Source organism: Gymnodraco acuticeps, unplaced genomic scaffold (genome assembly GCF_902827175.1).
Source record: "Gymnodraco acuticeps unplaced genomic scaffold, fGymAcu1.1, whole genome shotgun sequence".
Lineage (NCBI taxonomy): Eukaryota > Metazoa > Chordata > Actinopteri > Perciformes > Bathydraconidae > Gymnodraco > Gymnodraco acuticeps.
The window spans coordinates 1673986-1701338 of record NW_022991642.1 but is presented as its reverse complement, the minus strand read 5'-3'; positions in this window follow the sequence as shown (position 1 = coordinate 1701338).

The following is a 27353-nucleotide window of genomic DNA, read 5'->3' as shown; positions in this document are numbered from 1 at the left end:
CTGGGCGGATCCCAATTTCCCATGGGTGGATCCCAGTTGACCCTGAGCGAATCACAGTTTACCTGAGAGGATCACAGTTTAACACAGCTGAAAACTTCTCCACGCTGCTTTCAAACTCTGAGTAAACAAGGTACGCTTCACTGGGAGGCTGTCTGAAGGTGTACACAGGTCTTAGATGGACTTGGTATCACATTAGGAACGATATTCAGTGATAAGTCGGGCAACAATAGCTGGTTTTAAGGATTTATTAGAGCGGATCACAGCTTACCACAGCTGAAGACTTCTCCACGCTGCTTTCAAACTGTGAGTAAACAACGTGTGCTTCACTTGGAGGCTATCTGAAGGTGTACACAGGTCTCAGGTGGACTTGGTATCACATTAAGAATGATATTCAGAAATAAGTCTGGCAACAATAGCTGGTTTAAATGATTTATTGGAGCTCGCAATGTTTTGAACAGACCATGTCAACTCGTTTTTCTTTTTGTAGTCCTCGCTGTTCGCGTCCGGATATCGCCATCGTAACCACAACCTCACACACTGGTACTGAAGGTGCATCAAAATGTTCTTATCCAGCCAAATATACCAAAAGATTTATGTAAACGACAGAAGAAGCGATCGGAATGTGTATTTCAATCGAAGGCCACGCCTCCACATCTGTCAACCAGTTGATCGGGGAACCAGTTAATCCGGAACACCGGCCGCAGTCCAGAACCGCTGTATAGTTTAAATCTCCTAACAATGTTGTCCATTTTAGACATAGACTTATTATATTCACAGCCCTTAATAACATCAATTTTCTGGGCTCAATTTGTGTCTTGGCCGTTTTCGTTGTGATCGCTAAATTCACCTTGTTTCCCCTTGTTTATAATATCACCGTTCCAAGCAAACAAGTGCTTTTGTTTTGAAATCACTTCCGCGAGTTTGTATAAATATGAGCGTTAAAATATATGAATATGAGAGCAAAATGTATAAATATGTGAGTGACAATGTATGAATGTGTGAGTGTAAATATATACGTGTGTAAGAGTGAAAATATATGTATGTAAAAGGAGAATGTATGTGTGTAAGAGGACCAGTATGAATTACGGCCTGTACGGCCCCTCATACTTTTGAAAGCGCAGCTATACATGAAAATAAAGCTTTTCAATAAACAAGTCTTACCATTAACTTCCGAAAACGAGGTTATATTTACATCATATAATGGAAGTAAAAATTCATAATAATGTGTTGGGATAACAACTCCAGTTCATTTTAAGCTGAAGGAAGACATGCTTCTTCCCTGAGAGAATTAGCATTTTTTAAGAAGTCAGTTAAATTTGTAAAAGCAACACAAATGTCTTTGATTATCATTTCTTAAATAATGTCATTTAATTTAGAAAAACTGTTTTCAGCTGATGACATTGATGCGGTTTCTGTGTGTGAACCCAGCAGTCAATAGAAAGCCTGTGTGTGTATGGCCCCGTCTCAGGTCGGTTAAATGAAATCCTTGCTTCCCTCACTTGCGTCGTTTCCCTGCGTCTAGTCCCTCCCACCAGGGAAGCATGGAGAGACGCAAGGAAACCACGAGAAGCAGGGAAATTAGTTTTAAGAGCAATGGAACGTCCTTTCCTCCGGAGCGTCACGTGAAGCGACGTCCATTTGTGATGACGCCGCACAGCTGATCGTCTGACAGCAGCTCTGTTCCCGTTATTTCCACACACACCCCCGCCTCTGTTAGTACACATTTACTGACACAAACATTTGTATCATCTGTTGTAGACCCCAATAAATTAAATAAAATAAGAACTCATTCTCAAAAAAGATAAACGCCATTCTTAAAATGTATAAACGAACAATAGTTTGATTCATATTGATTAGAGTGCACAAAAGAAATAACATAATTGAGAGAAGAAAAAGAGATATGTTATCTATCAAAACCCAGTTAGATTAACATTCATTGGATTGCACACTTTGTTTGTTTGTGTGGAAATGTAGCACATTCACATTTTAATAGCACTTAATGACTGATTGAATGGAAATGACAATAAATGAAAATGTAAAACGAAAAAAGCGATCATGAAAATGTTTCCAATAAATGAATAAAATGATTTTTGACCACTTTGTTGTTCAGATATATCACATATTTGTAACTAAATTATACATTAATTGAAACAAAACACGGTATAAACTGAGGAGTGACTCCCGTGAGGTTCATGTGTTTTCTTCACTCCGCTCAGATCAGTGCATGCGTTGCATCGTCCAATCAGTGAGCGATACACAGTAAGGGGGCGGGGCGAGTGTCTGAGGATTTCATCGGAGGATGGTCTGGTGGTTCCTCGGTTATCTCTCCTCCATTATCGCTCCTCGCTCCTCGCTCCTCGCTCCTCGGTCCTCCGGCAGAAATAAGAGCCATGGGACGGTACTCAAGATGGTGCAGACAAATCCGGTGAGACCGAGGACCGAGGAGCGAGGAAATGAAAATAATCGACCTGAGACGGGGCCTATGTGTGTTTTAGGCCCAATCCCAAACCACTCCCTCGACCCTACCCCTCCGTGATGGAGTGAACTCCGTCTGTAGCCACACTCGCAGCTCAACGAGGCTCCCTCCTGTCAGATGGAGGGAGTAAATACAGCAGCAAGCTTTGGGACGGCCTCCCCTCTCTCCGGCAGAAACAGGAAATGTCGTAACTGTATGTAACAACGGTTTCAAATCAGCATCTCTTCGACAAAAAGTTTAAATGAATAACTCAAATAAAACTCCAAACATCTTTCATTGTGTTTCAAAGCTCTTTTAGTTTTAAACCTGATGTTTATAAGCTTCTTAGTTTTTGCAACGGTCTGTAAATATACACAACTTTATAATAAAATGCACACATTTACCTTTTTCTAAACACAGGTATGATCGTAAGTTAAAAACATATGAGGTTATCATGAGGTTGTTAACATCGCAATTTATCAGTGAATGTTTGCTGGAACTACTTGTAAACAGCGTGTTTCCTGACAGACACACACAGCGTGACTCCGGTCAGGTAGAGACCGGTCTCAAGTCAGCACCGCTGCAGACTCGCTGTTTGAGGGCTTGATAGCCCACTCCCCCTCCACACTCGTTGCTTTGGAACAGCCCTTAATATGGCGGACCCTCCGCGTGAACGCGCAAACGGAGGGGTAGGGTGTAGGGGTAGGGTGTAGGGTGTAGGGGGCGGTTTGGGAATGGGCCTAAGTGTTACGGCTGCTGCCTTCCGGGTCGTCTTTATTGTGTTAATCTATGTTGTATGTAAAAGAGCAGTGCGATAGCCCTAACGTCATTGGCTGCCATCTCCTGGTCTGTCCCCTGAGGATTGTGATTGGAGCACGCCGGGCCGACGCACTCCAATCGCAGCGCACAGCCTGCTGGAGATGACTTCAAAGCCTGGGGACAATCATCACTCTGGAGGCTCTGTGATGTGGGACAGACGCCTCTAGCCTCTTGATATTCTTGTGATGGTTTAGTGATTTCTGTGTAAAAGCTATATTGTTTAACAGCGTGTTAACTTAGAGCTTCTGTGTTTAGTTAGATATTGCAGTGTAATTGTGTAACTAGGATCCAGGGTAGCTTAGCGGTTAGCACCTGTCGATTAGTAAAATCTGTGTCTTCTCCTGTCTGGATAACCCGTCCTCTTCACACAGCAGGGTAAGGACCAATAGCTACTCCAAAAGTAAAAGGCTAGAGGGAAAGCTAACGACTGGGCCTGAAACTCTGATTGTGGGTGACTCTGCTGTAAGAGATGTAAAAGGTCTGTGGAATAAGAACAACACCAAAGTACTCTGTTTTCCCAAGGATGTAGTCTCTGACTTGGCTGAGAAGATCCTGCATGTTGGGGCTGAACATCCGACTGTGAAGAATGTGGTACTGCACATTGGAACAAATGATGTTGTGAAACAAGAGTCAGAAGTGCTGAAAAAAGACTTTAAATGTCTGTTGGAAACTGTCAGCTTTCTAAATGCAGAGGTGTTCATCAGTGGCCCTCTACCGCCAGTCAGAAGAGGAGTGGAGAGATTCAGCAGATTGTTTGCACTGAACACCTGGCTTTCAACTGTCTGTACTGACCATTCTGTTCATTTTATTGACCATTTTAACTTTTTCTGGGATCTCAGACATCTTTTAAAGGCAAATGCAGTTTGTCTGAACAAGTCAGGAGTGAAATTGTTTATCTCTAACATATTCAACTGCCTGCGTCATCAATCTGTTCCCTCTGCCAAGGACAAGCGGCAAGAGGAATCAAAACAGGAGAAAGACACAACACATCGCCCAGAAAACCCTGAAGAAGTATCACTCTCAGGTCTTCAGGGACTGGTCAGCTTCCTGTCCCCAGAGTCAGAACTAAACATGGAGAAGCAGCGTTCAGTTATTATGCTCCAAATATCTGGAACAAACTCCCAGAAACCTGCAGGTCCGCTGCAACTCTGACTACTTTTAAATCCAGGCTGAAGACTTTTCTTTTTGTCGCTGCTTTTAATTGAACTATTCATATCTTAGACTGCACTGTAACTTTTATCCATGTACTTTTTCTTTTAATGTTTATTTTATTAGCTTTTATTTTTAATGACTGATTTTAAATGCCATTTTCTTAATGTCTTTCATTTTTTGTAAAGCACTTTGAATTGCCTTGTGTTGAAAAGTGCTGTATAAATAAACTTGCCTTGCCTTGCCTTGAGGCATACTTTCAATATATTTTTTAATAAAGAATTAGCTTTAAACCACTTTAATTTTCGAAAACAATGACTTATATCAGACTATTTTGTCACAAAACTATTTTATAATAAAGTTATTAAGAATATGTGGAGCATTTTTCCTTTCAACAGTATACAAGTTGTTATGCTAATGCCAAAAAGCGAGCAAAGTTTTCCGATGTGTTTGCTTTGTTCATTTATGAAGCTTGTTCACTATTATGTCAAGATACTAGGCGCAAACAATGTTAACAGCAATACTGATGTCACGTGCAATTAGTGTCCAAAGCTGTATTTGATTTATATAATCACGTATATTGTCGAACTAAGTGGGTCAGCGTGCTTCAGATTGCTTTTTAGATTGTCGAACGACGTCTGAAACCATCTCCACCCAGCCTTTTTGAAACTGACGAGCATGTTTGCAGTGATTGGGCAAAGATGAGAAGGTAAGCAATAGTTCAACTTCTTTATCACGCTCTTTTTTTGTCGCTCCCCCTACAGCTAGAGTACTCATGTCATCATTAAGAAGAGGTTTAAGGGAACGGTGGATCTAAGCACCCTGACTCCAAAGGGCCCCTATTACCAGTGACGTGCAGTCAGGCAGAGCCTCACCTGCCATACTCCAATGTAACGGAAAAACTACTAAAGAAAAACTAAATAGTAATAATAATAAAATGTCTCCACTGACCTGTGTTGTAAATGTGATTTCTGTATGATTCCGATCGCTTTTTATAGTCAAAATCAGCAAATTTACCGAGCTCCGCTACAACTACGGGTAGCGATGAGAAGTGAGGCAGGGACGAGCTCTGCCTCTCGTAAGCCCACAGCCCACTGGCTGGAGCGCGGGCACTAATTTAACGCGGGCACTTATTTTGTGAGCGCGCTCAAGCCAGTTACTGTGGGGTGAGGTGAGGCACAGATGAGATCTGCCTCACCTCAGAATGCGTCACCCCACAGAAACTGGCTGGAAAGCGGGCCCTAAGCGCATGCCTGCACCATCTCACTGTATGTCACCAATGTAATGTTTGTAGATCCCTTTATTACATTTATATTTTATTTATATTACATTTATATTTAGGCTCGCTGGTCTCATCATACAACGGCAATGAAAAAAGCACCAGGGGAGGCAGCCATAACCTCTGCCGAACTGAAGGGGGCGCACGTGAGCCCACAGGTCCTTGTTGCTACTCTTATTCTACGCAGAGACGGTAGACGCGACGCAAACAACAAACTAGACTTTTGAAACTAGAGGAAGATAAGGAGGACTTTTACAAAAAAGTAATAGAGATTGTTGTCCAGAAGGATAGCATGGACTTCATCTTCAAGTCAAGGTAAGACCACAATTGTAATGAAAATGGGATCTTACTAAGAAAGAACAATCCAATCTTTAGATTTTGGGTATCCTTTTGTTGAACGGTCTGTTTAAAATGAATCGAAGCATCAGACTAAAAAAGCTTTTGAAAATAACCGAATATTTCGATTATGGTCAAAATATGATATTTGTAAATCTGACTCTGAAAGAGTCCGTGCCTCACCAGCCACGAACCTCACCGCTCGTCACTGCCTATTACTCATACCCAGTGTTGTGCTAGTTACTGAAAACCAGTAACTAGTTACCATTACTAGTTACTTCATTTCAAAAGTAACTCAGTTACTTTACTAGTTACTTACACAAAAAAGTAATGCGTTACTGTGAAAAGTAACGTTTTAGTTACTTACAAAATGGCTCCCATTCATGCCCTTATAGCAGGGGTGGGGAACCTTTTTCCTCTCAAGGGCCATTTCAATTTTTTCAACATCCTCCGAGGGCCGTACAAATTATTGACCTCTGCTTAAAAATCACAGCCCATTCATTTGGCCTTTCTTTCATGCTGTGCAAAGAAAAAGCAACCTCTTAGTCCAGATATCTTGCCTTGACTCGCGTATGCATGCACGGTTGTGGCATGACCACCAAACAGAAAGATATGGACACAAGATCTGTGCAAATCTATTTAGTTTCCTATCCCATGTGGACATGATTTAAGTGGGGAGGACCTAACCTCCTCTAGGGGGGTCCGGGGGGGGGGCATGCTCCGGGAAGTTGAAAGCATTAATCTGGTGCACTTTGAGAGCAAAATTAATAGATCTATGGATACATCTCTCAACATCCATATGAAACAAAACTGTAAACAGATTTACTTTTTCTTTCTGGATATTTTACAAATCACACTCTCCTTTTAAACTGTATTCTTGTTTATTAATAACAATTTTACTGTCATTTAGTATTTTATAACTGTTTACTTTATTCTCTTGTTTGTTTTATAACTATAATGATCATATAAAGATATGCCTTTACCTCACTGGTTGGAGAAAACGCTTCTTATATTCGTTAGCATAGCTAGCTAACCAGATGCTAATAAAAACAAAGTTATTGACTGTATGATCAGTATGACAGATGAGCAAAAACTGCGGCATGTGTACGGCTCCTTATCGGTACTGCAATTTGTGAAGTGCCGGAGCCGCGTTCTGGTGCTCTCCGTCAGAACTGCACCCCTGTCAGACGAGACATATACCACGTGATGACACGTTAGGCTCGTGTTGTGTTCAAGGACCATGACTGTTGCCAGGAAAAACAGGCACTCGCTTGTTTCATTATTTTGCGGTCTAGATTTCTTTAAAAAACATTTTTTAAATTACCTCGAGGGCCATACCAAATGGTCTCGCGGGCCGTATACGGCCCGGGGGCCGGAGGTTCCCCACCCCTGCCTTATAGCCTTCCTTTCAGTACTGTTATTGCATTGGAGAATAATACAATCTGTTGATCAACTTGACATGCATTATATGCAATCTAGATTGCATCGATATTAGCTGGCTTTCCATTTTTGTATATTCTTTCTCCAGGTAGTTGGAAAAAGTTTTCCGTCCCATATGCCGTGTGCCCCCCGGACATGCTATCATGCTAACTAGCTCCCTGAAAGCGGGTGACTCCACTGTAGCAATAGCCTGCATGTGTTCTACAACATACCGTGCAATGGCTTTATCAACTTTTCCCTGGCTAGCAGTCCCTTGGTTAAAATCCAGCCGCTGTTGCTTAGGTGGAGGTGGAGTGGCGTCGGCTGAGTCTCTGTGGTCTTAGCTACTAGCTTCGTCCCAGCATGTTGTTTTTGCAGATGTTTTAAGAGATTTGAATTACTGGTTTGGGCAGTAGATAGGCTCTTTGACCCGCCAAGACACAACTTACATTTAACAGAAACGTTCTTTTCTTTGTGCTCGACAAAAGTGAAATAGTGAGAATATCTCCAGGTGGAGAAACTAGACTTGAGCTCCGCCGCCGCCATGATAGTCTTGTTAGTAAACAACACAAACACGCCCACAGCGCGTCTCTGCATGTGACACAGGAAGTATCTAAGTACATTTACTCAAGTACTATACTTAAGTACAGTTCTCATCTCTGTTCGCCTGGCTGTTGACTATATAAAAAAACTAACGCAGTAACGGAGTAACGCACCATGTAGTAACGGTAACTGAGTTACTGAATTAAAAAAGTAATGCGTTAGAGAACTAGTTACTGACAAAAATAACGGCGTTACAGTAACGCGTTACTTTGTAACGTGTTAGTCCCAACACTGCTCATACCTCATTCACACCAACGGTATTTCAGGGCCGGTTCGGAGCTGGAGCTTGAAAAGCACCGGGTTTTCCTCTTCACACCGCAGCAGAGCAGCCTCTTAGCTCCGGAATCCGGTTCGTTTCAAGCACCAAAAAATTGTCCGGCCAGAGCAAAAGCACCACATACGTCACGCTTACGTCAAGGCGGGGGCAGGGGCGGGATCAACTCCTGAACAACAACAAAAAGCCCGCGTTTTATCCAGTTTGTACACAACGATGAAGAAACTTAACAAGCAGCAGTGGTCCACTGAAGAGACCAGCTACCTACTGGGAATCTGGTCTTCTGAAGAGGTACAGAGGAAGCTGGAGCACAATCGGCCATTGTTGTTGTTGTCGGTGTCAGCTGTGAGGGGTTTCCGCGCGGTTTGGCTTTACGAAGCAGGCACGCAAACGGTTACGTCATGACGCAAACGATGACGCAGCACCAGTCGGACTCTGGGCGGTGCGAAAAGAGACGGATCTAAACCGAAGAACCGGTTCTGAACCTGAAAAGTTCTAGCACAGAGCTTGAACCAGAGTTGTGTTGGTGTGAATGAGGTATCAGAGGCCATTGTTGTTTAGTATCACTTTCTATTTGGAGCCCCTCTGTCCACCTCTGTTGACTGTAAGCAATAAGCGATGAGCATCCACTCTCAGCTGTCCCCGTGGCACAGGGAGACAGAGAGAGAGAAAGAGACAGGGGAAATCTAATTATTTCCCTCCCATGGCCCAGCAAGCCTTAAAGACAAGGCAAGGCCTAATCACTGTCCGTCTAGCTAATTCTGTCTGGGGACACTGCAGTAATTACAACACCTCGCTCCCTCTCCTGCTCTCACATTTCTCTCCATTGTGCACCTTTCTCGCTCCAGCGCTCTGTTCTGCACCTCTCTCTTTATATATCTAGTCGCTTCCCTCGCTCTTTCTGTCTCTCATGCTCCATCATGTGTGTCTTCCTATATAGATGGTGCCCCTCTGATCGCTCTCATATAGACACATTTCCTGTCAATGCCTGACTTTACTTTGCCAGATAATGTGTACCTGCTCTCTTGATAAACTTAGTATAATTCCACTACTTCCATCAACACTCCCTATACCATCACCACTGCTTCTTTAATTCTCGTCGGTTAAACTTAAGCCATTTTTTTGTCCTTATTTAGATACTTAACGGAACACTTCCTGCCAAGAAAAAAAGATTTCCTAACGACATGTTTCACATTCAAGCCTGGGGCTCATATGGCAAAAAGGCATGGGAGCCTTTTAATGTGAAACATCTACAGGAAGTGTTAGACTGTGGCAAGTGAACAAAGGTAACTCAAGGTGGAATAATCAATGAAAACTGTTATTGAATTCTGGCTTTTATATGAGTGCTTGCAGTATATTTATAGACTATTTAATACAGAAATATTTCGTAAATGCATTTGTGTTCCATCAGGTCTCAGAAGGAGGGTAGAGTAATATAAGGGTTTCCTTTTCTCACCTCGTCTCTTTCTCACTTTCCATTCTCTCCATCTTCTCACCGCCTCAATCTCCTTTACTTCCTCATCATACCTTTTTGTCACTTACTGTCTCTCTCTTCCCCAACTCTTCTCACTTTACCTCCTCTTCCTTTCTTTCTCTTCATCATCTCATCGTCGCTCCTCCTACCTTCCACTTCACTTCTTTCTGGCTCGGCTTCCTGCTGGTTATAGCATTCCCTCTAGGAAAAGTTGAGAAAGTGCGCCTTGGGCTTGGAAATACTCCACCATTTCTTCTCCTTCCAATTTCTCGCTACCTGCCAAAAGCAACTCTGGAAGCAACAGCTCAGGATACTTTAAATACCTCTCGTTTAATTGCTCTTCCTTTTCTTACTGCTCAACATGTGTTAAACAATGGTGATGATAAAAAAACAACCCAATATCAAATAAAATGTGTTTATATCTGAGTGAATGTGTTCAATTCCAAGACCATTTCCTCCCTTATAATGAATTATTACTTCCTGTGAGGATTCATAGGCGTTTATACATAATTAATCACATGCAAAACAGCATGTACATCCAATTGCCTGAACTCAAAACATATACCTCTTCATCCACATCCTTTTGTTTACATTTCCATATTCCCTTCATCAACCACTTTTCTTTCCCAGAGGCACAAGTAGCCTCCACTAACAGGCTGCTTCCTTCTGAGGCCAGCCGCATAAAGCTGCTGAGGCAAGGTGAGCCGTCGCTTCCCATATCATCAATACAGAGGTGAGGAGAGGATAAAAAGAGCGGCAAAGAAACCACGAGAAGGCTGAGAGTAGCCCTCAGCAACACATCCTCACTCCCAGGTCGGCCTATGTTGACGTTATGTCAATTCCCCTGTGTCGGCTTTTTCCAACGCAAGGGGGCGGCCCTTAGCGTACATTTTCAACTTTCCGGGATGTCCATAGGCTTCTATATAGCTCCCTAAACGTATGCTGTAGACCAGTGGTTCCCAAACGGTGTGCCGCGGCACACTGGTGTGCCGTGAGGAAAGTCCGGGTGTGCCGTGGGATTTTGTGACAACCAGACGTTATTATTGCAATATACAACTACACAAAAATAATTATTTAATTTACTATATCAGTACTTTGTAGGTTTATATGTACGTAATCTGCGCGACCTGCGCGTCCACATCTCCACGTGCAGTGCTACATAAACATGGCTGAGTCAGCGATAACTTTCGAAGGGTGGAGGTATGCCCATTATTTTGAGTTCGTCCGAAGAATAGACAGGAATGTGACGGTGAGGTGCAAACTGTGTCCAGGCCAGCAGCTGTAACCACTGCTGTAAACACCACGTGGTCAAACCTCAACAAACACCTGCAAAGAACACATGCTAAGGTGAAGCTACCGCACAGCTATTTGTTGTTTGTTTATATCACGCAGTCTGTTCTTCTTCTCTGTCTTCCGGTTGTTGCCTCTTTTGAATGACAAATACACACTACCGCCGCCTGCTGGTAAGGAAAGTTATTGCCACTCACGCATGCGCAGTTCGTACGTGCTCGGTGAGTAAAGTAACGAGTTACTTTATGTAGATAGTAACGAAGTAGTGTAATATATTACTTTTTTTTAAAAAGTAATATGTAATATATTACATTTTTTTAGTAATGACCCCATCTCTGGAGTTGGCGTTCTCTACTCTGATTTACATGAAGAACAACAGGAGGTCACGGCTCTCTGTTGAACAGGACTTGCGAGTGGCCCTCTCCTCAGTGCAACCAAGGATAAAAAAATTCTGCGCGCCCCGACAGGCACATGTATCTCACTAATTTGTAAATCGGCAAAATATTTACAATAGCACATGTTTCAATGCTGATTGCTGAAATGTTACATTTATAATTTGTAGTTCAGGACCATGGACGATGCAGCTTCCTTGCATTGACAGTTCTCTGTGCTGAATTTCTGCTGAGTTTCCTTTGCCTCATTTTTTATTTTGTGACCTGTCTGGTTTAAATGAGTGTGTTGCTGCTTTGATGAAGCCTAATTTGATAAAGTTTCAAATTAATTTCTGAAATATTTCGTTAATAAATATTTCATGAGTAATATAGTTGTCTTTGTCACATTTTATTTGGCATTAGTAAATAATTATGCACATTTACAGATATTTTACACGATATGAGTGATAACACGTGTTATAATGGCTATTTTGCACAATAGGTGTGCCTTGAGATTTTTACTTGTCCTTTGGTGTGCCTTGGGCACAAAAAGTTTGGGAACCACTGCTGTAGACGACTTGAGATCGCGAGCGAATGCTACCCGCAGATCCATTCTCACAGCGTTTATCAACCTTTTTCCTACTCAATATCAAGCCACACTTATTGTTTGTACTTCTTTATTTTAATTGAATAATGTAGGACTTTTGTTGCCGTCAGTTATGGGGAGAGTAGGGGCTCAGAAAACTGAAATCTGTATTGTTTCATCCTTTTTTCCTTCTAATTTTGTATTATTTTCTAAACCACACACTGTTATTTACTCAACAATAATACACGATTATCATTGTGTTTATTTATTTGTTTGATTAATAAACACAAGTTGGAGTCCGTCAGGACCGAGGGTCGGAGCAGCTCATAGTAGTTGCTTGAGAGAATTTTACACCCAGAAGGAAGTATTCTCTCCGCTTCGCTTGACAAACCCCGTGATAGTCCTCAAGCTCTGTGATTGGAGAGTGTGCTCCGAGGGTTACGCAGAGTGTCGAACAGCACTTGAAATGGGATGGAACCATGGCAGACTGTCCAAAACTGGATTTTTAGTGTTAGGGGTAGGGTTAGGGAAATGTTGTGAATCGAGTGGCCTGTGTTCGTCGTCCATTACATACGCCTGCCCATACCATAACCCCACCACCACCATGGGCTACTCGATTCACAACATTACCCTAACCCTACCCCTCACACCAGATACTGCCTGGTTTTCGGACCCCCCCAGACCCCCCTAATAAAGCAAAAATGCACGTTTCAGAGTCGCCTTTTATTGTGGCCATTCTAAGGCACACCTGTGCAATAATCATGCTGTCGGTGGGATGGATTATCTCGGCAAAGGAGAAGTGCTCACTATCACAGATTTTTGCAGATTTTTGAACAATATTTGAGAGAAATGGTTATTTTGTGTATATAGAAAATGTTTTAGATCTTTGAGTTCCTCTCATGAAAAATGGGAGCAAAAACAAAAGTGTTGCGTTTATATTTTTGTTCAGTGTAGTTGAACATCACATTTTTACATTTGTATGTGTTTTTTGTATTATATGTTTCTAGTCATAGTGCTTTTTATCATGTTTTTAATTATTGTTTTATTATTGTACTCCCATTGTGTTATTTAATATTGTGGTTATTGCCTGTACAGCACTTTGGTCAACTGAACGTTGTTTTAAATGTGCTATATACATAAATAAAGATTGAGATTGAGTATATTTGTATCTTGTGTGAATAGACATGTTCAAATTATGATTATAAGGGTTTGTTGGAAAGTTATTATCTTTATTCCAGTACTGCAGCGCTAAAGCTTCACACAACAGCATTCTCTTCTGAACAACAGCTACTGTAGGTGATAGGCAAATGTAATCACAACTTTGTTGGGTTTAAAAAAAATAAAAACCCTCCACAGTCTACTTTTAAAGCAGCAGTCACATTTGACTACACACAAGGATAGTTGATGAACTCCTGTAGCCGGCAAGCTAAGTGGGTTGACTTGCCTCGCAGCCCAAAAGCTCCTGTAGCTTATTTGAACTGTTCTGTTTAATTTCCCCTGGTAATGTTTACAATTGTAAAACATTTAATTGAATAAAACAGCCGGAAAATAAAGCCCTCTGAGCTAACAAGCTTGCTAACAGTAAGATTAGCTCCTTTGCTAACGGGACTCCTCTCTCATAGCCATCTGTAAACCTGTTCTTTTGTGGAAATGTTTTTTATCCAGAATTAAATAATAAGCCAAAATAGCTTTTTGTTTGTTCCCCTTTGGCAATCAGAGACCAACATGTAAGTGTTCATCAAAGTTGAACTCTACAGAAACCATTCGTGCAGACAAATGTTTTGAGATTCCATTGAAATGAATTGATTTCACCGCAAGATTTCAGCGTTTTAAATCACAGCAAACTAGCAGGATAGCTGCGGATACCATTGAGACGTTTGCATATATAATGACTGTTCTGTGATCACTTTACATCTAAAGATACCCAAAGAAGACAAATCTGTCCATGACTCTTGGAGTTGCATAATCATTTCTGATTCACCACTTCCTGTGAACTTTAAAACATGCAGTGATTGCCATGACTACAGATGGCATGCACATAAATGATTCACAGTAAATGGTTTGAATATTTATCAGAATGTGAGATGTCTGTGTCCTTGTGAATAATATTTACCCGCGAGAGAACCAGATACAGTACGTGCTCTTAAAACCCTGTGTTGTTTTGAAGCTGGTGCAATCAAATTATTATGCAAAATTAGACAAATATTATGATGGTGAAATGTATACATCGTTTTTTATGTATTTAACCCTCGTAATGTCCTCCCGATTACTATGCACCTTGTGCCCTCTGGGGTAAAAAATGACCCCATCTGGCTTGTCTGATATTTAACGCATAAAGTATAAAATGTGAATCAATTTTGTGTTACACCTTTAGTTCTACTTCAGTCCAACCCATTACCACACATTTTTCCCTCAGTTTTGGAATTTAGGGCCGATAGACCCTTATTTATATGCAATTATACAATTTTCTGATAAAAAAAAAAAAGTGAAACAATGAATTAATTTGACCATCTTGTATTGTGACTATTTGTCTTATCAGAGACTGGTATATGTCAAATCTTAGTAAGGATGCCCTTTTTGAATAATTTATATATTTTTAATGACAACACCTAATCACACCTTGTGCCTTCTGGGGTCATTTTTGACCCCGTCTTGTTATTTCACTATTATTTCAAGAATTTAAAGTGGAAATTCATTTCTTAAGGTTATACGAACAATTTAAGTTTAATGATCTTTAACGTCACTAAAACATAGCTATTAAGAAAGCTATTTCATATATTGCTAGATCTTGATAAATAACAATTATTTGTATTGTTTTGTGTTAAGATATTCAGGAGTTAAACTATTTAAAATTCACAGTTCTGAATGTGGGTTTGTGGTGAATGTGGGGATGTAGGACACACATTTTCAGAGTAAAGGCTTTCACATTACTATCATTATATTTTTATTTAAATGTAGGCTACATTTTACACCAAAACGGAACACAAAAGCAGGACCAACCATCATACATTGAATTCCTTGACTAACAAGAGAAAGATTCATTCATTTAAATAAATATTTAACAACAAATGGGCCGGTTCTAAGGGGTTATTCAGTTAAGCCCGACGAGAGGGGATACAGCTGTGCACATGTCATCATTAACAGACGTCGTTTAAAAGTGACATTTGAGTGAACGAGGACATCCCAATTAATACCTGAGGACTCCTCTGTCCTCGCGTCACCTCCTCGTGTCTCTCGCTCGCATCTTACGGAGGCGGAACTAAGACGCAAGGAAGGGAGGCGAGTGAGGGAAAGGAGGAGTCGAGGAGGGGTATTGGGATGAGGCTACTGTCACCCTACCCGATCCGTCCCCCTGCCCGATCTATACTGCGCATGTGCGAGATGGTCTGCCATGTTGGACAACTCAAGTAGGACACTTGACACAGTGGCTTTTGGCAAAGCTCAAAAAGAAAACTCGAGAGAGATGAGTTATGAACCATCCAGATCTCTCAGGTCTTCAGGGACTGGTCAGCTTTCTGTCCCCAGAGTCAGAACTAAACATGGTAAAGCAGCGTTCAGTTATTATGCTCCAAATATCTGGAACAAACTCCCAGAAACCTGCAGGTCCGCTGCAACTCTTACTACTTTTAAATCCAGGCTGAAGACTTTTCTTTTTGTCGCTGCTTTTAATTGAACTATTCATATCTTAGACTGCACTGTAACTTTTATCCATGTACTTTTTTCTTTTAATGTTTAATTGACAGCACTGTAACTTTATCCATGTATTTTTTCTTTTAATGTTTATTTTATTAGCTTTTCTTTTTAATGACTGATTTTAAATGCCATTTTCTTAATCTCTTTCATTTTTTTGTAAAGCACTTTGAATTGCCTTGTGTTGAAAAGTGCTATATAAATAAACTTGCCTTGCCTTGCCTTGCCTCGCCTTGCCTCGCCTTGCCTCGCCTTGCCTCGCCTTGCCTCGCCTTGCCTCGCCTTGCCTCGCCTTGCCTCGCCTTGCCTCGCCTTGCCTCGCCTCGCCTTGCCTTGCCTTGCCTTGCCTTGCCTTGCCTTGCCTTGCCTTGCCTTGCCTTGCCTTGCCTTGCCTTGCCTTGCCTTGGCCTTGCCTTGCCTTGCCTTGCCTTGCCTTGCCTTGCCTTGCCTTGCCTTGCCTTGCCTTGCCTTGCCTTGCCTTGCCTTGCCTTGCCTTGCCTTGCCTTGCCTTGCCTTGCCTTGCCTTGCCTTGCCTTGCCTTGCCTTGCCTTGCCTTGCCTTGCCTTGCCTTGCCTTGCCTTGCCTTGCCTTGCCTTGCCTTGCCTTGCCTTGCCTTGCCTTATTGTTATTACAACGTGACTTCACTATTATTTAACAACTCTTTTTATTGGGTTCTTTTATTTGGGGTTAAGTACATTGTCAGAATAAGTGAGAAATGAATTTAACTTCTGTTAGACAGCTATCATACTAAATAAATATTTACTGTGAATGTATGCAAACATGTATGGCATATGGCTATCTAACAGAAGTTAAATCCATTTCTCACTTATTCTGACAATGTATTTAACCCCAAATAAAAGAACCCAATAAAAAGAGTTGTTAAATAATAGTGAAGTCACGTTGTAATAACAATAACTCATCTCTCTCTCGTTTTCTTTTTGAGCTTTGCCAAAAGCCACTGTGTCAAGTGTCCTACTTGGGTTGCCGTCCGGAGTTGTCCAATATGGCGGACCATCACGCACATCGGGCAGGACTTCTGAGAAGCAGGTTGCTGAGGAGGAAGAAGCTCTGGGTGACGCCGGAAGAAAGTGAAGTCGGAGACGCGTGATAGAAAGCTCAGAGAGAATCGGAAAACTCGGATACATACAGAAACGGTAGCATTGGACTGTTATTTTTGGCGGATTTGCATAAACTGTACATTGACTGTTTCATCATGTCAACCAGCTCAGATGGTAACCAAAGAAACTATATGCAATGGATGATATCCAAAGCTGCGAGGAAGAAAAGATCTTTGAGAGAAAGAGATAGTTCAGTAAGAGCTAGAAGTTGGTCGGGTGAAGCAGACAAGGCTAATCAAAGCAACAAATCAAAAACCAGTCAAAGTGTCAGCCAAGCAATGTTGAATAAAGTTGTAATATAATTCAATCAGGATGGTGGGCATTACCACCCGATTAAACTTACCAAAGCGATTGAAAAAGAGATTGGAAAAATTAAATTTGCTAAATTCATGAACAACAAGCGGGTTTTGATACATGCCAATAACAAACAGCAGCAGGAAGAGATTCTGGGAATGAACTCACTGAATGAGGAGAAAATGAAGGCGCATGTCCCAGGAGCAATGGCAAAACTGAGAGGAGTAATATCAGGAGTACCATTGGACATGTCAGTGGAAGATGTTAAAAGTGAATTAAAAGGAGGCAAAGTAGTGGAAGTCACAAGGCTTAAAAGCAAACGGGATGGCACACTCAAAGAAACATTATCAGTTCTCATTCAGTTTGAGAGAAGCTTACCTAAGGCAGTACAAATGGGATATCTGAACTTCATTGTTAGGGAGTACATCCCCAAACCTCTCAGGTGCTACGCATGTCAACGAATGGGGCACACAGCGCAGCAGTGTAAAGGGCAGCTAAGGTGTGCGAGATGCGGAGGACAACATGAGTATGGAAAATGTGAAAAGGATGCAAAGGTTAAATGTTGTAACTGCGGAGGAGATCACAGTGCTGCGTTTGGAGGATGTGAAGTGCAGAGAGAGGCCAGAGAGGTGCAGAGGGTTAAGATTACAAACAAAGTTTCATACGCAGAAGCAATAAAGAAAGTAAGGGGAACAGAAAGACCCCTAGTGGAATGGAGCAGAGCATTACAATACAAAATGGCAGGAACACACCAAAAAGTAATCTTCAAATCCAACCCCACAGCGCCACCAAGAGTAAAGAGGATGATGATGTTCTAGGAGTGAAAAAGGTGAATTTTGTGGTATTCATATGCCATACTGTAAATGTTGCATTACAGTTAAAAAAGAAAAGTGATAGAATCAAAGCCATTGTGGAGGCAGCTGGAAAATTCCTAGACATAAAAGATATTAAAGCAGACCAGATACATGCAATGCTAGCTATAAATGGAGCTGGGGAAAATGAAAATCAGGATGAGAAGCCTCATAGCTAATGGTCAATCATTCAAGAAATATATATATGATATGGAGGTAGTCCCTGAGGTAATATGTGTGCAAGAAACCTAGTTACGACCTCAATTAGACTTTGTCATTCCAGGATTTAGCTGTATAAGGCATGATAGAGCTAATAGTCAAAATGGTGGAGGGTGTGCCACGTTTCTCAAAGATGGTGTGGCATACCCCTGATGATATAGAGTGTATTATAGTGGAAAAATGCAACCCTAGGAAACAAGATAACATTAGGATAATCAATGTATACAACCCATGTACAAATCTAACCACTGATATATTTAAAGAAATAGCAGGCAATAAACATAGGAAGGAAGTTTGGTGTGGTGATTTCAATGCACACAACAGTCTATGGGGCAGCAACCATACAGACAGTAACGGAAATATAGTGGAAGAAATGCTGGAGGAAAGAACACTAGTATGCCTTAATGATGGACATGGCACAAGAGTAGATGTTCACAGGGGGAAAGTCTCATGCCTGGATCTGACATTAGTGTCAAACTGTTTGGTTCATTCATGTGAATGGTTTGTTTTGAATAACTCCACTGTAGGAAGTGACCATTATCCAGTGCTTACTAAAATGAATACTAATGTATATATGCAGGAAGGAGGTGTGATAACCAGGTGGTGCTTTGCTAAAGCTGATTGGGGGAAATGTAGGATATGGTGTGAGGAGTCGGTACACCTGCTAACATCAGAGGGAAGCATAGAGGTCATTACAAGCCACATAACACAACATATACTAAATGCAGCAGAGAACAGTATACCCAAAACAACAACCAAGGGTAGGAAGAAAGTGGTGCCATGGTGGAATGAGGAATGCAGCAGGGCTATTAAAGAGCGAAACGATGCATTTAGAGAATTAAAGAAAAACATGACACAAAATAATGTTATAGAGTTTCAAAGGAAAAGGGCAGCTGCTCGAAGGACAATAAAATATACAAAGAAGAGAACATGGAGAGAATGTTGTTCTACCATTGGCAGAGGAGTAAAATTAGGTGATGTCTGGTCCATGGTTAAGCAGATGAGTGGGAAAAGGAAATCCATTAACATTCCAGCTTTGGTTGATGGGGAGAGGCTGGCAGTGACAGATAAAGAGAAGGCAGATATGTTAGGAAGGACACTTGCAGCAGTACATAGTGGGGAGCATCTCAGTGATATTCATAGGCAGCAAAAACAGCAGTTACTAGCAGAGAATGAAAACGTGAAGGAGAAGAGACAGGATAATAGGTCAGCTCTTGATGTGGAATTTACAATGTCAGAACTCAAAATAGCCTTACAAGGTACAGGATATACAGCCCCAGGACAAGACCAGCTATGCTATGCTATGTTTAGACAATTACCTATGGAAACTATGACAATGGTGCTGAGTCTTTTCAATACAATCTGGAGAGAAGGAGATATGCCAAGTGTGTGGAAAACAGCAGTCGTGCTACCATTCAATAAGCCAGGGAAAGATACAGCTAACCCTAGTAACTACAGACCAATAGCTCTTACATCACACCTATGTAAATGGATGGGAAAGATCATTGTCCGTAGGCTTTCACATGTACTGGAACAGAAAGGGCTGCTGAGTAGTTTTCAGAGCGGATTTCGTGAAGGGCGGTCCACAATAGATGCGTTAGTAAGAGTGAGTAGTGGAAAAAACATTGAAAATGAAAGAGATAATGGCAATAGTGTACTTTGACATTGAAAAGGCGTATGACTCTATGTGGAGGGAGGGGTTACTGATCAAATTGAGTAGAATGGGTATTGGAGGGAGAATATACAATTGGGTAAGGGCCTTTTTATCAGACAGGACATTTAGAGCAGATATTTCTAATTATTTTGAAATAGAAAATGGTATTCCCAAGGGAGTGCAGTCAGTCCAATATTATTCAACATCATGATTAATGACATATTTACATGCTTAGACACATGCATACAATCGGCTCTGTACGCAGATGATGGGGCTATTTGGATGAGAGGAAGAAATTCAACCATACGTAATGGAGAATATAGGTAGGGCGATTGAAAAAGTGGAGAGGTGGTCATATAACTGGGGATTCAAAATGTCAGAAAGCAAGTCATGCTACATGGTATTTACAAACAAACGCAAGATTGATGGCCAACAGCTAACACTATATGATCGTCCAATGACAAAGGTGAATGAGTTCAAATACCTAGGACTGTGGTTTGATAGCAAATATACATGGAAATATTAATCAAGTGGAAACAAAATCAAAAAAGTATTACATTTATGGCGAGCTGTAGCTGGATGCAACTGGGGCGCAGATAAACAAGCATTAATAGACATTTACAGATCAATTATGAGGTCCACAATAGACTATGGTTGTATAGTAGTGTATGGAGCAGCAGCAAAAACATAGCTTTTAAAGATTGATAGAATACAATATAAAGCATTGCGGCTGTGTATTGGAGCGATAAAGTCATCCCCTATTAATGCAGTTCTGATAGAAGCAGGAGAGACACTGCTGGAGATCAGAAGAGAGAAACTTGCTCTGTCATACTGGGTCAGGCTACAAGGAAGTGGAGAGGGAAATATTTCAAACAGAATATTACAGGATTGCTGGGAATATGCAAAATTCCAGGGGCGTGGGTTTGGCTGGACGAGTAAGGAGAGAACGAGGGCATATGGAGTGGAGACCATCACGTTTGCCAAAGCAATCCCATTTAGCAGTGTTCCCCCATGGCTGTTCCCAGAAGCTAAAATAGATATGAGTATTTTAGAAAAGAAAAAAGAAAAATCATGATGGCTAGACTCAGAATAAATCACTCGGCTTTGAATAGCACGCTGTATATCATGGGGAAAAGTGACGGTGACAAGTGTGCAAACTGTGCAGCAAAAGAAGATGGAGAACATATCTTGTTACATTGTGACATCTATAAAGCGGAAAGAGAACAATTAAAGGCTAAAGTCATAGGCGGCGCGTGAGGCTCAGGTTTGGGAAGGCTAAATAACTTTTTTTACCTGACGCTGCCCGCCTCCGGCATCTATAGAAAAGAGATCAACTCAGTGTGCGGAGTTTAAATCTCTCCAGTCATATTACAGGATAAAGGAAATACAGTTTAAACTGCCGTATGCAGAGAAGACGCCGATGTGTCGCACTTCTTATTCATATTACATCATCAATCAGATCATGGATCATATAATATCATAATATATCATATATTTCCTTATCTGAGTCAGCTGAGCCGTATCTGGCCGTGCAACACTCACAGTGTCACATACTGTATGCAGAAGTATTATTTTAAGCAACACATTATGTTGAGGAAACACTCGAGTCAAATGTAATTAAAGTCAGATCCACTCGTGTCTTAGGGGCAGTGATATCATAAAACTATACGCTTTCAAACACTCGGTAGGCCTAGTTATTTTTTAACCAGTTGTTCTATATTCACCTTGCAGGTGCAACTCTGTGGCTTGTATCCTGGATTATATGTTTAAGTCATGGATGTTTAAAGTTCATATTTGTCTAATATTAGTTTACTTTTCATTAATGAAGTATGATGTTGCGCTGTCAGTACACTTGTCCCTGTTTGTGATTGGTCAAATGTAGCTTACCCCGCCCCTTTCACATGAACGCGCTCTCAGCTGGAGAGAGAAACCCTGGCTTGATTTACCGAGTTGATAACCTGCGTCGTAGGACCGCTTAGCGCGATCTCGTTTGTTAGTTTGTTGTTGTTAGTTTGTTTGTTTGTTACTCAAACATATCCAGGGTATGTTGAACTGGCTTCGTAGTACAGGGCACAGGTGGCTAGCAGCGCTAATGTCAAAGACACAGATATTATATTTGTATTTTACCAGGATGCAGTGACACAAATATTTAAGGCTTAGCCTTCCCTAGCCTACAGCACCCGCCGCCCCTGGCTAAAGTCTTAGAGGTAGAGAGGGAATGGAGTGTGGTTGGTGTTTTGGGAACAAAAGGAGAGGGAGTAAGAGCTACCAGAAAGGCACTGTTTAAATTCTTGAGTGAAACTGGGGTAGGAAAAATAATTTAACATTAGGTCAGGGGGTTATACTACGAAGCAGGATTTTCGCTTAGCCGGCTAAATTCAGGGGAAACTCCGGCTTTCCGGTCCTACGAAGCTGGTTCTCTTTTTAGCAGGCTAGATCTCCATGGTAACTTATGCTTAGCGGCTAACCTGGTCCGGACCAGGTTAGGGTGCAGGCTAAGAACTCAACTCAGTGAAAGCACTGCCTGCTGACCAATCAGAGCTCAGTGTGCGGAGTTTAAAGCGATCAAGTCATATTACAGGAGAAAGGAAATACAGAAAAGCTGCCGTTGCAGGAAAGACGGCCGGCAAAAATCACCGACTGTGTGAACGTGAACATTAATAGAATATCACCTCCATCTTCAGAGCAATCTGACTATTATAACATTAGCGTTAAGAAAGCTTACTTAAATATCTGCCACAACATAAGTAACCGGATCAGAGTAACATTAAGTACAGTCCGCGGCATATCACTTCATAATGTATCATATATCTCCTTATCTGAGTCAGCTGAGCCGTATCTGGCCGTGCAACACTCACAGCGTCACATACTGTATGCAGAAGTATTATTTTAAGCAACACATTAAGTTGACGAAACACTCGAGACAAATGTAATTAAAGTCAGATCGTGTTTTAGACGGGGCAGTGATATCATAAACCTGTTAATGTCCGCATTCAAACACTTGTTCTGTTACCAGCTGTATTCACCTTGCAGGTGCAGCTCTGTGGCTTTGATCCTGGATCAAGTGTTTAAGTCATGGATGTTTAAAGTTTAACTTCTTCATATTTGACTAGTATTAAAGTTCACTTTTCATTCAGGAAGTATGACGCCGCGCTGTCAGTATGCTTCTCCATGTTTGTGATTGGTCGAATGCTCCAGATACCACCCCTTTCATGTGAACGCGCACCTAACTAGATAGGACACGGCTGGCTTGAGCGATCCACTTGATAACCAGCGTCGTATTACAGTTTAGCGAGAGCGCGTATGTTTTGGATTAGGCCAACCGGCTAACTCAAACATATCCAGGTTAGGTTGAACCAGCTTCGTAGTATAGGCCCCAGGTGTTACGTGCCGTAGTGTTTGTGTGGGTGTGTCTTTCTCTCTCCCTCTGATTGTCCCCAGGTGCAGCCTCTCCCCAGGTGCTCCCGATCCTCAATCAGGGCCTCTATAAAGGACCTGAGGAAGGCTGCAGTGTTCTCTCTCCTTCTCCTCGGGCTGCATGTGTAGTGTCCCTGTATCTGTGTGAGACCTGCTATTAACCTGTATTTAGCTAACTATTAGGAGTTGTGCTCGAGTGTATTGTTTTGTTTTAGTCGCTTTCTTTTATATGAAAGTTGTTTTCAGTTTACTTTGCAAATTGGCAGGTGAGTCTCTTTTGTCTATCATTGGTTAATTAAACATCACTTTGTGGCTTCAGGAGTCAGTTTTCTCTCCTTTTTCTCTCGCCCGGTTATTCTTGTGTTTTGTTACTTCCCTTTGCACCCCTAGTTTAGGAGGGAACGTAACATCAGGAAAGAACATAGATTTGTTTTTTGTTTTATTTATTTCATGGTTTTATTGATTGATTGATTTAAATTGTATTTTTATTAGAGCATAAGTTAAAGAGTTGGAATGATGTGATGATTCATACTCATGTACAGTAGGTGGCGGTATGCACCTTTTTAAGTTGTTTGCAATCCGCCAAAAGCAAGAGAAGAAGAAGCAGATCGGGCAGGGCTGCAGATCGGGTAGTGACATTTGCAGCTCTTTCTAACCTGGATCGAGGAGGCGTCTCGTCGCTACGGTTCTCTCTCTCTGTGTTCCTGAGAAAGTGTGTGTGAGCTCCAGCACTACTGATCCATCATCTGTGTCTCTGGATAAACCTCCGAATAGACTCTGTGCTCTTTTTTCTGGAGCGTTTACCTCGGACTATAGGAGCTAGCTTAGCATGCTAGCTGGAAACACGTTAGCAACACTAGTCAGATTGAGAGTTTGATGGAGAGAGAAACGGTGTGTTTAACGGAGTTAGCAGGAAAAGGTGATCCAGGAAACATGAGTCAAGTCCAGATGCACGAGGAGGAGCTGTCTCTTTCCAAAGAGGAGAACGAGGGACTCCAGAAACTACTGGACGCTGTTTTAGAGCCTCAGCTTCGGATACACAGAGCAGGTCTGTTCACAACACTTTAAACTCTTCAGTAACACTTTATTATCACATTAATAACACTTACAGGTGGGGTAGGTAATTCACTTAAGAAATAAGTTTAGTTATATTCCATGGAATGCTCTTAACATCCCGATAGCAATGAATACATTCAATGATTTGACAATAAATACATTAAAAAAAAGAGTCATCTGTGGAAGCTTTGGCGCTGTAAAAAGCACGAACAATTATTTTAGCCGGGCCGGTGTTATGCCGTAGATCAGGGGTGGGGAACCTTTTTCCTCTCAAGGGCCATTTCAATTTTTTCAACATCCTCCAAGGGCCGTACAAATGATTGACCTCTGCTTAAAAAAACTAAAATCACAGCCCATTCATTAGGCCTTTCTTTCATGCTGTGCAAAGAAAAAGCAACCTCTGAATTCAGATATTTTACCATGACTCGCGCATGCATGCACGTGCACGGTTGTGGCGTGACCACCAAAACGGAAAGATACGGACACAAGATGTGTGCAAATGTATTTAGTTTCCTATGTGGACATGATTTAAGTGGGGGGGGGGGGGGACCTAACCCGTACCCATATCCGCAGCAGGTCTCCAAGGTGAACAGCCTCTGGCATGTTAGATCACGGTTCCCCCGGGAAGATTTTTTGTTAAATGTTGAAGTTAAAAGCATCAATCTGGTGCACTTTGAGAGCAAAATTAGGAGATCTATGGATACATCTCTCAACACCCATATGGAACAGAACTGTAAGCAGATTTTTCTTTATGGAATATTTACAAATCACTCGCCTTTCAAACTGTATTCTTGTTTATTAATAACTTTTTTTTACTGTCATATAGTATTTTATACCTGTTTACTTTATTCTCTTGTTTTTTTATAACTATAATGATCATATAAAGATGTGCCTTTACCTCACTGGTTGTAGAAAAAGCTTCTTATATTCGTTAGCATAGCTAGCTAACCAGATGCTAATAACAACAAAGTTATTGACTGTATGATCAGTATGACGGATGAGCAGATGCCACTGGGCTTTCAACTAAAGACACAGACACGCAGAAACTGCGGCATGTGTACGGCTCCTTATGGGTAGGCCCGCTGGGTAGGCCCTACTGCAATTGTTGGCCGGAGCGACGGTCTGGTGCTCTCCGTCAGAACTGCACCCCTGTCAGTCGAGACCATAGACTGTATATATAAATGGACGTAGGGTCCGTGACATCACCCATAGGATTCTGCAGAGTTGCCGAGAAGCCCTTAGTAGGCGGAGTCGGCCACTAACGGCTCAACAGTGACTTCAGAGTTCAACTCCCGCCTGTTCCAGCCTGATCCAAATAAGGGCAAAGAGGCGGAGCCGAGGTGGGACCTGCTGCCACCGAGCTGGAAGTTCCAGAGCTAGCTGAAGCTACCAAGCTAAGCTAACATGCTCCCCATCTGCACACTGCCGTGGCATTTTACGTTTCTAAGGTAAGCGGACATGAAACTATTCAGCAAAACTATAAATAATAATCTAAGTTATTGAGTTTTTAGCATAATACTTCAGAATCTTAAAACCCCTTAATGTTTGTATGCAATTGTGCTAAATTCAACACTGGAATCAAGCAAATATGAATATGTTTGCATGACATTAGTTATTTGTATTTTGATATCACTTAACTATACGTTTAATACATTTAAGTCAAGCTAAGGTACATGTGATGGTAGCTAGTTAGCGCTCTTACCTGTGAGGCCTCCTCCAAACAGCATAATAACCAGACTATCATTAAAACTAAGTACCAGTTATAGATCCTTGACTTTAGACAAACAATTCAAAAGACAACATGTATTTAAAGACCAATCTTTATTTGAATGTGCCTCTTAACCTGATATATTAGTTATACAGTAATAGTATTGACAATCTAAAAAAACTGAGCAACTCAACAGTCAACTTTATGTTTCTTATTGTCTAAAGCATTTATTATTTTCATTTTCCCAATCTCATATTCAATGTGGACGGATTGAGACAGTCTGGTGTCCAGAGAGCTGCAGAGACTTCAGGGAGAAACCTCCGTGTGATGGACGTCCAGTCTGTTGGTTTGGAGAGGACTGAGGGTCTTTCCTCTGCGAGGAGGACCAGGGCTGATGGAGGAGCCCATGCTGGGCAAAGCTGATACCAACTGCACAGGCCTAGTCTGTCACTTTATTTGACTACATGTGTTTACTTATACATTTAATAGGTTTACACCTTCTGTCCATATGTGCTTTTTATTTAAAACATTTGATTAACTTTTGGTTCACATTTCAATAAATTGTATTTGTACTCCTTTCGTCCATTATTCTTACAGAAAATGTTAGATTACACATTCACATCTGACTGAAGATTGGCCCCATTTATTTGTGACGTTGCAAACTCTGGTACAAGGCACAAGTGATGTGAAGCTCAGAAAGTGAGGCAAATAGAAATAATCAGCTGATGGAGTGTAGATGTGGAAATAGGTGCATTCGATCAGCTGACTGTTTTTACAATAAAAGTAGTTTCTTAGTGTACTGGTCTTAAAATCTCATAACATCAGCTTTTAATGTTCCTCTTGGATGTTCTTCTTGACCCTCAGAGAAGGAGAAAATGTCGTGTCTTTCAGGCATGTCCTTTCCTAACAAAAATGACAGGAAACATAAAACATATTATTGCAGAACAAGTGTGTTATTTATGAAAGCGGTGTGTTTAGGGGCTGTAGATATAATTATTTTGTAATTGTAATGTTTTTTTTATTTCAACAATGAGCTACAAAGACAATCAGATTATGAAGTTCATCAACATTGAAATATATGTTATCAAAATAATATTGAACTGTTATCAAAACGTAGTGCAACTGTAGAAGCTTGCTCTGTTGTCTCACTGAAAGAATCACTTTTACCACGTTTTTTTACAGACAATATTGAGAGATAAATAGTAGCGGTTCTCACTATGTGTTAAATATCTTTGCCTTCAATACATTAAATTAGAAAGCTGACAAAATCATACTGCTTGTTAACATCTAA